This window comes from Eleginops maclovinus, chromosome 9, assembly GCF_036324505.1.
Source record: "Eleginops maclovinus isolate JMC-PN-2008 ecotype Puerto Natales chromosome 9, JC_Emac_rtc_rv5, whole genome shotgun sequence".
NCBI classification, from domain to species: Eukaryota; Metazoa; Chordata; class Actinopteri; order Perciformes; family Eleginopidae; genus Eleginops; species Eleginops maclovinus.
The window spans coordinates 2,630,462-2,644,897 of NC_086357.1; positions in this window are offsets into that span (position 1 = coordinate 2,630,462).

Consider the following 14,436-nt stretch of genomic DNA (forward strand, 5'->3'; position numbering starts at 1 on the left):
CTGAGTGGAGCCAGAGAACTTTTAATATTGACGAGAACGTTCACTCTCAAAACCGTTCCGGTATGGTACTGCACCTGGGGGGCGCTGGTGGGCCAGTGCAGAATGAATGTGGTCCTATGGAGCCCCACCCATAGATTCCTACATTTCTTTGGATATAATTTTTTTTTAAATCACTGCTATAGTTTTTTAAACATGGAATGGATAATCCTCACAAACGACACATAGCTAGTATTTTATATTCGCTTGATTTTGACTAAAATTAGGTTTTTGTAAATCAGATGACGTCATGCGTGATAAATTGCTTTACGGCACCTTGTGTCTCTCCTTCCCTTTCCTTTCCCTCGCAGCAACAGCTGCATACGATCGCAGCTGATTTGGCTCCGTGGGACTGATTTGAACTCGGCTCTACATGTTTTGAAAAGGTGTGACATTATTTGATACTCATAATTTACAAATCGTTGTTGATGTTCTGTGGACAGGTACCACAAAGCGTATTCTTCGGTCGTAACCAGTCGTGAGTTCTTCATTGACCAATCGGCTTTCATTAGCCAGATGCTAGCAGAACCTGGGTCGCAACTGCCCAACCTGTAAGAAAACAAAAGGCTATGACCCCCAGATTATTCCACTTTTGACGAAAAATCCCTGTCGACCTCTCGGAAACCACAGTAGTATTTTGGATTTTGTAGACGATATGCTAGGAGAATGATGTAGCTAGCCGCCTAGCTCCATAGGGGTCCATGTATTCTGCACTCGCCCGCGATCGCCCCCTAGGTGAACTGCAGCCAAATTCGGTACAATGGGGGTGAATAGAGAGTGAAGGGGCTTTCCGTAGACGGGCTTTGGTGGAGCTCAGCAGTAGTTACTGTCTGGCGGTCCGGAACAAAGAGCTCGATTTCACAATACAAACATGTTTTATAGAACCACCCCTTTCCGGCCATACAATAAACAACTTCAAAATAAGACGTGCTCCGGTCTCGTGCTCTCATTGGTTGGTAGCGGGGGGGCTGGATCCTGTTGGCCGCTTGTCACATGTGGTTCTCCGGATTCTTCTATAGGCTGACATCGTCGGGGGCGGGTCCTCCTATGACGTCACCGTCGCCATCTTGTTAGCGATGTCCTGAAGCTCTCACCTACGATATTTTATTATGCAATCCTTCTGAGGTTTATCAGTTATTAAACACGCAATAGTATTATTGCAGCATCAATGAGTGAGAGGTAGAGGTGGTGTGTTTAGTATTAACTCCACGCGTCCTTTTCCCTCTATCCCTATAGCTATATGCTATATGAGGCTAAAAACAACATCCGGTAATACTACCGGAATTGGACAAATAGGATCCGTCCTGAAACAGTGAATTATCTTTTAATGTTCCGTTTCAATATATTGATTATTTCTAACAGTAGCCTAAATGTAACTTGCCTACTGAGTTGCATTCCATCACTGCTAATTAGCTAACGTTAAGTTAGGAAGTTAACCAGCAAACGCTAGTTAGCTAGAAAGAAGAAGCTTTTTTTAAGTCCAACACAAGTCTTTTTTATATTATATTATAGGTTGCACACTTATAAATAGACTTAACGTTAATAGCATATGGATCAGCTAACGTAGAAGCATAACGTTAGTCACAGCTAACCATGCCGTTGCCATAAATGCGCGCGAGCTACATGGATCAAGCTGACGTTAATGTTAGCTATTTAGGCAAAATAACTTAACGTTAAGAAAAACTTAACTCATCCTCATGAAACTTTGACCTTAGATAATTTTACTCACCTTGAAAGTCAGACGGTGGCTGGCACCTAAACTAATCACTAACCTAAAGTCAAAACTAATGTAACGTTAATGTTACACTGGTGTTAAACGATATAACGTTAACACTAAAACACAATATAAAAACTATTTACAATAAAACTAATCTAAGGTTCATAAATAACTAACACTACTATTGTTAGAAATAATCAATATATTAGAGCGGAACTTTAAAAGATAATTCACTGTTTCTGGACGGATCATATTTGTCCATTTCCGGTAGTATTACAGGATGTTGTTTTTAGCCTCAGATAGCATAAAGCTAATATTGTTTTGTATATATGAGTAGAGGGAGAAGGACCAGTGGAGTTGCATACTAAACACACCGCCTCTACCTCTCACTCATTGGTGCTGCAATGATACAGTTGCCTGTTTAATAACTGATAAACCTCCTAAGAATTGCATAATAGAATATCGTAGATGACAGCTCCAGGACTTCGCTAACAAGATGGCGACGGTGACGTCATAAGAGGACCCGCCCCGACGACGTCAGCCTATAGAGGAGGATCCAGCCCCCGCTACCAACCAATGAGAGCACGACAGCGGGGCGCGTCTGATTTTGAAGTTGTTTATTGTATGGTCGGAAAGGGGTGGTTCTATAAAACATGTAAGGATTGTGAAATCGAGCTCTCTTTTGTTCCGGACCGCCAGACAGTAACTACTGATGAGCTCCGCTCAGTCAGTGGCCTGTGGACGCGTGTCCCGGGCTATTGAGCCACAGCTGTGAAGCTTTTGTAAAACCTACCGCTGCATCCTTTTATTAAACACTCCTTTTATAACTTTTAAGGGAGTTTTGCTTTCTTTATTTTAAACCGTCTCCTGGGCTTCAAATAAACGAACATTTCTTACACTATTAACAAATATACTACAAAACTATGCGAAACTACACAAAGCTACACAATACTCTCTCTACTCAAAACTCAATATCACTCCGTCCGACTGACAAAACCCACAAACTCAACCATCATCTCAGGGTACTTATACGGCCTATAGAGCACGAGATAGCCGACCCCTGTCACGTGACACAATAGATCCAGGGGTCGGCTATCTCCGTACGGTCGAAAAATGGAAGGTTCTTATCAAATTAGGCGTTCTACCCCTTTTCCATTACTTTCACACTGTTATTCAAACCAATAGTAAGAATTCCTCAGAAACAGGAGGCATCTGAGGTTGTAAGGAATGTGGTTTTGGGCCAGCTAATCACCTCTTTATGTTGGGCTTATGCTAATATAAATTTACAACCAGATTCAGTGTGCAGTACCAAGCTACATAGAAGGAATTGCATGTGAAAAATATCAAGTGTAAATAGGTTTGTGAAAAGAAGTCAGACAGTGTGCGTATGGTGTATGTGCATAGGTCTCGTCCTTAGATGTGTCTGAATGTAAAATTGAGTGTGTTGCCTTTCTTTAAAGATGACATACAGATACTGTGTATGTATGAGTGTGTGTATTAGATGGAGACTAATTGAATTAATGTTTGTATATCAGTAATATATTTACTAATGTATGCTTTATTTCTGTATTATATTTCTAGTTTCACAATGAGAATCTTACAGTAAACTTCAAGAAAAGACAAAGCCTTGTGATTATTGGAGGATTCAAGTTGTTAGCTACCTGTCTAGCTTTGCATAGAAACGCGCTGCGAGGGCATTACATTGAGCATATTGTATGTGCATGAAGTAGTGACTTTAAAGTGGCAGTGCGGTCAGTACACTATTATATATAAAACATAACCTTCATTGCCATGTATAATATGCAATTTAAGTGAAAACATGTCAGTACAGTGCAGGTAAGGTAGCAGCTTCATATAGTCTTATAGTCTGTGGTGTCTTGGCAGATTGCTTTAGGAGGTTTATTGCTGTGGGATGTGTTAGAAATAATCAATATATTGGAGCGGAATATTAAAAGATAATTCACTGTTTCTGGACGGATCATATTTGTCCAATTCCGGTAGTATTACCGGATGTTGTTTTTAGCCTCAGATAGCATATAGCTAATATTGTATTGTATATATGAGTAGAGGGAGAAGGACGCGTGGAGTTGCATACTAAACACACCGCCTCTACCTCTCACTCAGTGATGCTGCAATGATATTTTTGCGTGTTTAATACCTGATAAACTTCAGAAGGATTGCATAATAGAATACTGTACTTGAGAGCTTCAGGACATCACTAACAAGATGGCGACGGTGACGTCATAAGAGGACCCGCCCCGACGACGTCAGCCTATAGAAGAATCCGGAGAACCCCATGTAACAAGAGGCCAACAGGATCCAGCCCCCCCGCTACCAACCAATGAGAGCACGAGACCGGAGCACGTCTTATTTTGAAGTTGTTTATTGTATGACCGGAAAGGGATGGTTCTATAAAACATGTTTGTATTGTGAAATCGATCTCTTAGTTCCGGACTGCCAGACAGTAACTACAGATGAGCTCCACTCATTCAGCGGCCTGTGGACGCGTGTACCGGGCTATTGAGCCACAGCTGTGAAACTTTTGTAAAACCTACTGCTGCATCCTTTTATTAAATACTCCTTTTAAAACTTACAAGAGGAGCTTCACTTCGTTTCTTTTAAATCGACTCCTGGGCTTCGAATAAAAGAACATTTACTATAGATGGAAACTGTTCCTCAATCTAGCAGTGTGGGCTCTGGTGCATACAATACAATAGAATGCCTTTATTGTCATTGCACATTATTGTACAACTAAATTCGCTGTGTAGTTCCCAAAACAGCAGAGAGAAAAGATAATGACCAGGGTGAGTTGTATCCTTCAGAATACTGCTGGCTCTGTGGTTCTGAAGATGTCTCCCAGTGTGGGCAGATGTAAAACAAAAGCTTGGAAGAAACAACACCCTCTAGGAAGTTAGTGGCTCTGTTATTATTGACACGTTTGAAATGTTGACGTCAATCTTTTATAAAAATATGCTCCAAGCAAAATATTAAGCCTTAAGCATTAGATGTGAGAAGGCACATAAAATCTACTTCTAATCTAATGTATGTTATGTAAATAAGGCACATAAGCACCAACTACTACAACCCCCTTGTGCTCCTGTGGTGTCTGAGCTCAAACCTGGTGGAGTTGTGAGCTGTAAGAACACAGACAGATCTCTCTCCCTCAGCTAGCAACAATACTAATAGGCTATAAGATTATGTAGGCGAAAACATGTAACTCAATGTATTACAATGCCATGTCATGAATGAATTTAGATATATGTAGACTACTTACATGTCAGATGGCAAGGATGTATCTCTTGGACGGAGTCCAAACGAGCATCTTCTGATCTGTCACTCTTAGCATCCATGTACAACAAAATAATTTATCTGGGAAGTTCTTGATTTTTTTTTTTTTCTGTCTCAGAATTTTAGTTCTTCACAATTGGTTCTTCATTGTTTTGTTTTCTCTGGAAGTGTAAGTGCACCCAAGGTACTGTCATGTTATGACCGTTGTTCATGATTTCTGAAGTTATTCATCTTGTCTTTCAGGGTACAATTGGTAGGAAAGACATCACTCTCCCCTGTACATTCAGCCAGTCCCAAGCAGCAGCATCTTTTACACTGATAATTGTTCACCCTGATTGTGTTAGTTTTGTGAGGGTACACAGTTTAACAATAGGTTATCACATTTTAAGGTGCTGCCGAGCTGTATTTTTGAAGCTCTTAGTAGCAGGTTAATGGTATGGGGCTCCGAAGGGGGTTTTTAACCATTGTCATTGTAGTGTCCTGCACAAAATCATTTATTTCGAGGGGGTTTCTCTCACGCAGTTGTTGTTGCTGTGGAGTAATGTAGCTGTATTTAGGGGGCCCCCCTCCCTTCCAGCTCGGGGCCCCAGGCAACCGACTGTTTTGCCTCCCCTGTCGCAATGCCCCTGGTAGTAATACCATCAACATCTTCTTTGTCAACCAGCTAAAGCAAAATGACTCGGGTATTAACTCCTGAAAATCATCCCCATTGTCTGGTTTACAAAAGATACTTGCACATACTTTCTCAACCAGCATTTTCATTCTAAACAGTTATGCTTTAGTATGTTTCACAGATTCGGAGAAGGAAATGACATGTATCTTTTCTAAGTGAGAAAATGGTGATGACTTTCAGGGTGGTTGAATACTTTCGCAAGGCACTGGATTTACCTTTGATGAATGTGAGTCCAGATGTTTATGTGTTGTTTTAACCTGTAAGGCAGAATCCACCCTAAGAATGACCATCTGTAAATATACATGAATGTAACATATTCATATTTAGTCTTGAATCGATCCTTACAATATGGGCAGTAGTCTGATCACGGTAATGTCAATCTAACTCATGGCAATCTAAAGTATCTCTGCATAGTTCTGCTTTTGACTCTGATAATGATATTAAGTCTGATAATGTTGTTTGTTGCTGTTGTTGTTTTTATAGGGAAAACACATCAAGGCAGCCAGAGGCCAGTGAAAAAGTGCTTTCGGTACCCGCTGGACAGAATGCGGGACAACAGAGCGCTACCTGATTTCACAGAGACACACGCACACTAAATATCATTCACTGTATTTTGTACACGTGTGTCCTAATCTGTTTATTGAGGTGATCACCAATAAAACATGTAACTGTTAACTGTTAAAAGTTGCCAGTTGACATATTATTGCCTCAAAACTTTAATGGGGTCATAACTTAGCAGTATACAAACCAGCAGGTACAATGTTTTATCAGCATTGTATCAGTGTGTTTTAAAAACATTACAAATCCTTATGCTTACGTTTCTCAAAATGGGCTGAAAAACGTTTCAGCTGGGATTGTTTCCTTTTTTTTGTATTGGAGAACACAAATAAGGTATTATAGATTGTTATGCTTAAGATAGGCTTACTTAAAGTTTACTCGTCATAACAAGTCGGCTTTGTGGTTGTTCTCAGTGGCAAATGTGTAAGGTCTCTCTGTTCTGATTACTTTTTTCCTATTGTTTAGCTAGTGTATTAATGTCAAGTTAAAGCATACCAGCTTGGTTGTGTCCATACCTCTTAATTATTAGTAATAGCAATTAAATCCATCCAAACAATTACATATTTGTTCATTTTTCAGGAAAGTGAAAAACAATATTTCAGGACTCGTGGTGCCTGTTGAGTTGACTGTTTCACGTTGCACAACTTTAATGTGTGTTCATTTATTGTTGAAATCAAGCGTCCAAGGACATGAATGTTCTAACTGGCAAACTAAAAAACTGGAAAATGATGTACCAAATTGACATCACTGGTTTTCCCCTTGTTTTGGTTTTTCTTACTAAATTTCATCTTAGTTTTGATCTTGATTGAAAACAGAAAAAGTACCGAAGGAGTGGCAGACCGGGGTGGTGGTTCCTCTTTTTAAAAAGGGGGATCAGAGGGTTTGTGCCAATTACAGAGGCATCACATTACTCAGCCTCCCTGGGAAAGTTTACTCTAAGGTGCTGGAAAGGAGGGTCCGGCCGATTGTCGAACCTCAGATTGAAGAGGAACAATGCGGTTTTCGTCCTGGTCTTGGAACGACGGACCAGCTTTTCACTCTCGCAAGGATCCTGGAGGGGGCCCGGGAGTATGCTCATCTGGTCTACATGTGCTTTGTGGATTTGGAGAAGGCGTATGACCGGGTTCCCAGGGAGTTACTGTGGGAGGTGCTGCAGGAGTATGGGGTGCAAGAACTGAAAGAGCAAGAATTAATTCAAATGGATAAGAAGTTTAAAGTAACATATGAGAAATGGAAAAATAATGCAAGAGGCATTCGTACAAGGTTGAAGCAAGTGTGCTCTGAAGGTGACATGTATAACATGATGGATGAAGCTGAGAAGCTTGACTCCGAGATAAAGGAGCTGTACGATAGCATCCGACTCCAAACTGCACCAAGTCAAGAACTTTGGAGAAAAGTTGATGCATGCTCAGCTGACTTACTTAGTAAGTCTGCAATTGATGAGATTGCGTCTCACTGAAGAAGGAGGTGAGTTTGATGCTGAGGCAGAAGGATCAAGGTTACGCATGCTGCTTGACAATGAATATGCTAGGTCCATATATGGATCCACAGTCTCCAGAGTTACTGCACGCAGCTGCCACCATTCTGACCATCTCTCAGAATCACCTAGCATTTCGGCTAAGAGGGCAGAAACAGCTGCTCAGTTGGTGGCAAAGAGAGCTGAAATTGATATGGAAGCTGCCATTGAAGCTCAACGTCAGCAGCTGAACATTGATGTTCTTCAAGCAAAGCTAAATGTTTACACTGAAGAAGAGACAAAGGGAAAGGATGGATCATGCAGTCATGTATGCAGCAAAGCAAATGATACAAACCCATTCACTCACTCCATTCCAGGTCAAGAACAGCAAGCTGCAAAAAATGAGACATCCTTAGTCCAGGCATTACAAGAATCATTAACTCTCGCTCGCCTTCCAACCCCAGAACCTACCGTATTCTCAGGTGAAAGCTCTTATAGAGGGACGATGCTCCAACCCTGCAGATAGGCTGTTCTACCTGCAAAAGTACATAGCAGGGGAGGCAAAATCCTTTCTTGAGGGCAGCTTTTACAGGAAAGACGAGGAAGCCTATCAACAAGCATGGGATAGGTTGAATGCCAGATATGGCCATTTCTTTGTAGTGCAACAGGCTTTTAGAGAGAAGCTAAATATGTGGCCAAGGATTGGTGGAAATGAGTATGTCAAGCTGAGAGAATTCGGCGATTTCCTCCAAACATGTAGTAATGCCATGTCTCATGTAAAGGGTTTACAGGTTCTGAATGAATGCGAGGAGAACCACAAAATGCTGCTCAAGCTTCCTGAATGGGCGACATCCAGGTGGAACCGCTACGTCACAGAGCAGTTGGATCGCGGCCATGACTATTCAAGCTTTAATGAGTTTGCTTCATTCAACGCTAAAGAGGCACACATTGCATGTAATCCAGTGTCATCCTTGCACACTTTAAGGCACCTTGCAGAGACACCAGCAAGAGAGATGAAGCGCTCCAAAGCAAACACATTTGCCACAAATGTGAAGGCCCCAGTTTCATTGAGCTCCACATCACCAGACCTAGATGAAATCAGGTCAAGAGTTGCTGAAAAACCAAGGAAGTGGAGCACACCATTACAAAACTCAGACATAAGCAAGTGTATTTGCTGTGGAGAAAACCACTCCATACACAAATGCAAAAGGCTAACAGAAATGTCTGTAGAAGAAAAGAAAAAATGCATACATGAAAATAAGCTGTGTTTCGCATGTCTGAGAAAAGGTCACAATGCTAAAGACTGTAGAAACAGAGCCATGTGTGGCATATGCAGAAAGAGTCACCCAACACCATTGCATGAAGATCCTTTCCCAGCAGAAGCAAAGCAGAGATGAGAAGCACAATGATGGGGAAAGATTCAATTGTGAAGAGTCAAAGAGTATGTGATCTCAAAGTCAGGGGTTTCTCCTCAAACATTTCCATCAACTTACCTTCAGCCTACACGAGAGACTTCATTCCTCTTGACCGCGCGCATATCCCCACTAATCAAACAGCCAACAAATGGAAACACCTTGTCAACATAGCTCAAGAGATACCCAGACACAAAATCATGCGACAAAAGCATATCTCAAGATGATATTTCCTTCCTGCAGATCTTAAAAGGAGGAATCCAGCAAAACGAGCATGGCCACCTTGAGATGCCTCTTCCCTTTAAAGTACGTCCTCACCTCCCAGACAATAAGAAGCTGGCCTTGGCTCGGCTGAAGCACCTCAAAAGGAAACTGGACAGAGATCCCAAGTTCAAAAACGACTATGTGAGGTTCATGGAAGGTGTTTTCAAGGATAGAGATGCAGAGAAAGTAGACACCCAACCAGAGCCTGGGAAAATGTGGTATATCCCACATCAAGGGGTTTACCACCCGAGGAAACCAGACAAGATCCGGGTGGTTTTCGACTGCTCTGCAAAGTACGAAGGCACCTCATTGAATGATCATCTGCTAACAGGACCAGACCTTACAAATGGTCTCACAGCTGTACTGTGCCGTTTCCGTAAACATTCCATCGCAGTCATGTGCGATGTGGAAAAAATGTTCCACAGGTTTCATGTCAGCAAAGAAGATAGAGACTATTTGCGGTTCCTCTGGTGGGAAAACGGGGACACAAACTCAGAACCCACAGAATACCGCATTAAGGTGCACCTGATTGGAGCATCATCTTTTCCTGGCTGCGCCAATTATGGCATGAAACACCTTGCCAGTCCAAATGAGAAAGAGTGCCCCTCTGCGGCTAGCTTCATCAGGAAGCATTTCTATGTTGATGATGGCCTCATAAGCGTGAAATCAGTTGGTGAGGCAATTGAGTTAGTGAAGGAAGCTGTGTGTGCTAAAGGAAAGATGCACCTCCACAAATTCCTTTCCAATAACCGAGAGGTACTAGATTCCATCAATATAGCAGAGCGTGCTATGGAGGTAAAGAATGTCGATCTCAACCATGATGACTTGCCAGTGCAAAGAGTGTTGGGTATAAGATGGAACATTGAAAGCGACAGCTTCTCCTTTAAGGTGACACTTGATGAGAAACCAGCGACACGAAGAGGGATTCTCTCAATCGTGGCCTCTTTATACGACCCTTTGGGGTTTCTAGCTCCATTCATCCTTGATGGAAAGAGAGTGCTGCAGGAGATGTGTCAGAGAGGTACGGGGTGGGACGAACCACTGCCCAGGGATTTGAAGCTAAGGTGGGAGACTTGGATGAAGGATTTGGAAAACCTTAAGAAGATTGAGATTCCAAGATGCTTCATACCTGATAACTATGGTGAGGTTCAGAGAATTGAACTGCATCATTTTTGTGATGCGAGCAGCCAAGGGTATTGCCGTGCTCTTACATCAGGTTGTTGAGCAAAGAGAAAGTGCACTGCTCCTTGGTCATGGGCAAAGCGAGAGTCGCGCCAACCAAAATAGTCACCATACCAAGGTTAGAGCTAACTGCTGCAGTAACCTCAGCAGCTGTGAGCGACATGTTAAGGGAAGAGCTAGAGCTCAAGATTGATGAGGAGTATTATTGGACAGATTCTCAAGTGGTTCTCGGCTACATCAACCATGAAGCACGAAGGTTTCATGTCTTTGTTGCGAACCGTTTCGAGAGAATTCGAGAAACCACTGACACAAGGCAATGGCACTACGTCGACACAGGAGAGAATCCTGCTGACCACGCCTCCAGAGGCGTCAAGGTGGCTGACCTCATCAACTCAAATTGGCTCTCTGGTCCTAAGTTCTTATGGGAGAGAGATATGACCACAAACCAGATTCCATCAGAGCTGCTGGTGGGGGATCCGGAGGTGAGGATTACACAGGTGCTGAAAACTGAGGCCGCAAGGCAGTTTGACATCCAAGGACACCTGATACGGTTCTCAAGATGGACCACAGCGGTCAATGTCATTGCTCCCATCCAGCGGTTGACCAAGAACACAGAACCTTTAAATGTGGAGGAGAGGAGGCAAGCCACACTGACTCTTATCAAGCTTGCACAGCAACATGCCTTCAAAAAGGGTGAACGCCTCAACCAGCCATCCATCATTCAGAGACCCATCCAGGAGTTAGTGGTTCTAGTGAAGAGTAGCCAAGAAGGGGGAAAAGGTTAGACATTGATTGAATGTCTCATTTCTAAGCTAAAAGTGGTCCTTATACTGTGGTTCATTCTCATTTGGGTATTCTTTATGTGTTGAGAGATGAATGCTGTTGTTTATCTGTGTTGAATTTATTTGTTGTGGAAATCATACGGTTAATTTTCAAATGTCGGAATGTTAAAGGAAACAACAGACCAGAGCTTGGAAATTACCCTTTATTATTTAATGTAGAGTGTAAGTGTATTCCACATCTTAAAGTGCAACTGAAATGAATTTTCATCTATCATTCAAATGAAATTTTGACTTTTTCTTAAACCATCAATCCAACTTGAACTAAATTTTCCGGGCATAACTTGTTAAAACGGCCATTTAAAAGTGTGAATTATGTGGCCTTGGGTGCGAAATTGGCCATGTGACCGTGACGTCATAGGGTTGACTCCCTTATTTGCTGGTATGGCTGGCTGCGAAAACAACATACATTTGATGGACCTATATCTCATCAAGGAACCAAAATTCTGATACAAACATCAGCAGGTCGAAAGAACACACCTCTAACATTATGTGGAAAAACTTTCGTTGAATTTAAGCCACACAAATCGATTTAATATCTATATTGTAGAGGCTCTCTGCACCTCCCGTAGGCTATGGGTAGGCTAATGGAAATGAAAGAAAGTTACCATTTTTGGCACAGGATCGGCGGGCACAAAACAGCCATCGCTTCTACTACACGCTTATTATTATTAAGATGTTATCAATCAAATGACACAATAGTGTATGTTTGCTGTGGTAAACTGGAAAAGATTTGAACATGCCGGTTTCGCAGGTATGGCATTCTGCTGCGCTGTCTTTGACACGTTGAAACCTAACGAAGTGGCACTTTGAAATCCAGCCAATTAAAAAAAACTTGTGTGATAATAACATGGTTTTAATGTAAGCTTAATAAACAATGGCGTTATCCCCATTATTATGCCGAAATGTATCGATCAACCAGCTACATCTACCTTAGTTCATTTTGTTTATGGCAACGGTTGACAAGGAAGATGCTTTGCTTTGACGCAGGCTCAAGAGTATTTTCTCAGAAGCGAACAGTAAGCGAACACTATTATATGTATATTAAAAAAACAAGTCCAGTAATGTCAGATCTGGAAATTTCCGAAATAAGTGAAAGGAGCGAGACAGATAGTTCTAGTAGGCCTACAGATACAGATGGTGAGTCTGTGGAGTCGGACTATGTTGGTGCCTACCAGGATGAGCCGTTAGCCAGGTCCAGCGATGTCTATAGTTGGAACAGCTTCAGCTAAAAGACGTCTCCTATTCCCAACCAATCCCGCGATCTCCACATTTTTTGTGAAACAGTTGTGATGGAAATGTACGGAGCACAACACAGATGTTGAGGACACTTCAAAATCTCGACGATGCCTCCGTACAAACTGTATCCACCGTGCTCTTGTCTTTGCCTTCTCCTTGTCAGCCTCAGTTCCAGTATTTTTTTGTTTCAGAAACATGTGCAGAGAGATGCCTTCAGTGAAGCTGCTATTTTTGCAACTAACACCATTTGGCCCTCCAGCAACACAATATTTTCCACCGTGCTTTGATGTCTTAGCCATAGACGCCGCCATTACAGTTAGACTACTAGAACTTCTGTGTCAACCCTATGACGTCACGCATAAAAAATGAATTCGCACAAAAAGACAAAATGTGGCTCCTTTTGAGCCCGTTTTAACATGACTTCCCGGATAAATTATTATCCAGACAATATCTCATTTTAATCGCAAGGCTTAGAACCTTTAGAATCAGCACCCAAAACTGTGAAATTCCAACAATTAAAATTCGTTTCATAAGTCCTTTAAGTTGTACTAATCAAAGGTAATTTGGTGGGAGTGTAGCTGACGCTTTGTTGGATTTTGTTGAGTTGTTGTGAGGTCACTTCCTGTTTGAGTGATGTGAGCTGAGAATTGTGGGAAAGAGACGAGAGAGAACTGTGTAACTGTCTACTATTGGTTAACTAGGTGCACACGTTTTCAAGGTGTTCCGTATCTTGAAGGAGAAAATAAAGTCGTTGTGGACATCAGTAGAGGCGTGTTCATTATAACCAGTCCAGAGTAGATACATGGACCAAACTAGAACTTGCTTTGAACGTCAATAACGTCCCAGTAACGTGCCGCAGAGAACATTGTGGTGGGGACCAATGGGGGACGTCATAAACGTACCCTGTTTGCTGGGTACTTTATCACTCCCGTGTCCGCTGGTTAAGTTTGGGCAAAGTGTTTCAACGTGTGTGGGAGCTCAAAGAGGAGATTGGTACATTTCTGGGGTTACTGGGGAAGGCCGACGAATTTCCTGAGCTGAGTAACAAGAACTGTCTTTGTGACTTTGCGTTTACTGTGGACATATTTTCACATATGAATGAGCTGAACGTGAAGCTACAGGGGAAGGATCAGTTTGTGCACGACATGTACACAAACGTGAAAGGCTTCAAATCCAAGCTGGCTTTATTCTCCAGGCAAATTTCAAATAAGTCATTCACTCATTTTCCCACACTAGCCACGCTGAAAGAGGCCGGCGCATAAGTGAAGAAATACAGCGAGTCACTGGATGTGCTGCTCGGAGAATTCTGCCGTCGGTTTTCTGATTTTGAAAAAATTGACAAGTCGCTTCAGTTGGTGGCTTGCCCATTGTCACAAGACCCTGAAACAGCACCAGAGGAGCTGCAGCTGGAACTAATCGATCTGCAGTCTGACCCTGTCTTAAAAGAGAAGTTCAACTCTTGAGCTGAATTACTTTTATGCTTCACTTAATGAAGCCGCGTTTCCAAACCTCCGGAGGACGGCAAAGAAGATGCTGGCGTTGTTCGGCTCGACCTACGTGTGTGAACAGACGTTCAGCATCATGAACATCAACAAAGCCAGCCACAGATCCAAGTTAACAGACCAACACCTCAGATCCATCCTGAGAATCGCCACAACAAAACTAACTCCAGACTTTGATGCGCTGGCTAAAAAGGGAGACCAACAAAAACTGTTCTCTGTTGTGTTATGTAAAAAATGCATTTGAAAAATAATTTGTTCAATAAACCTTAC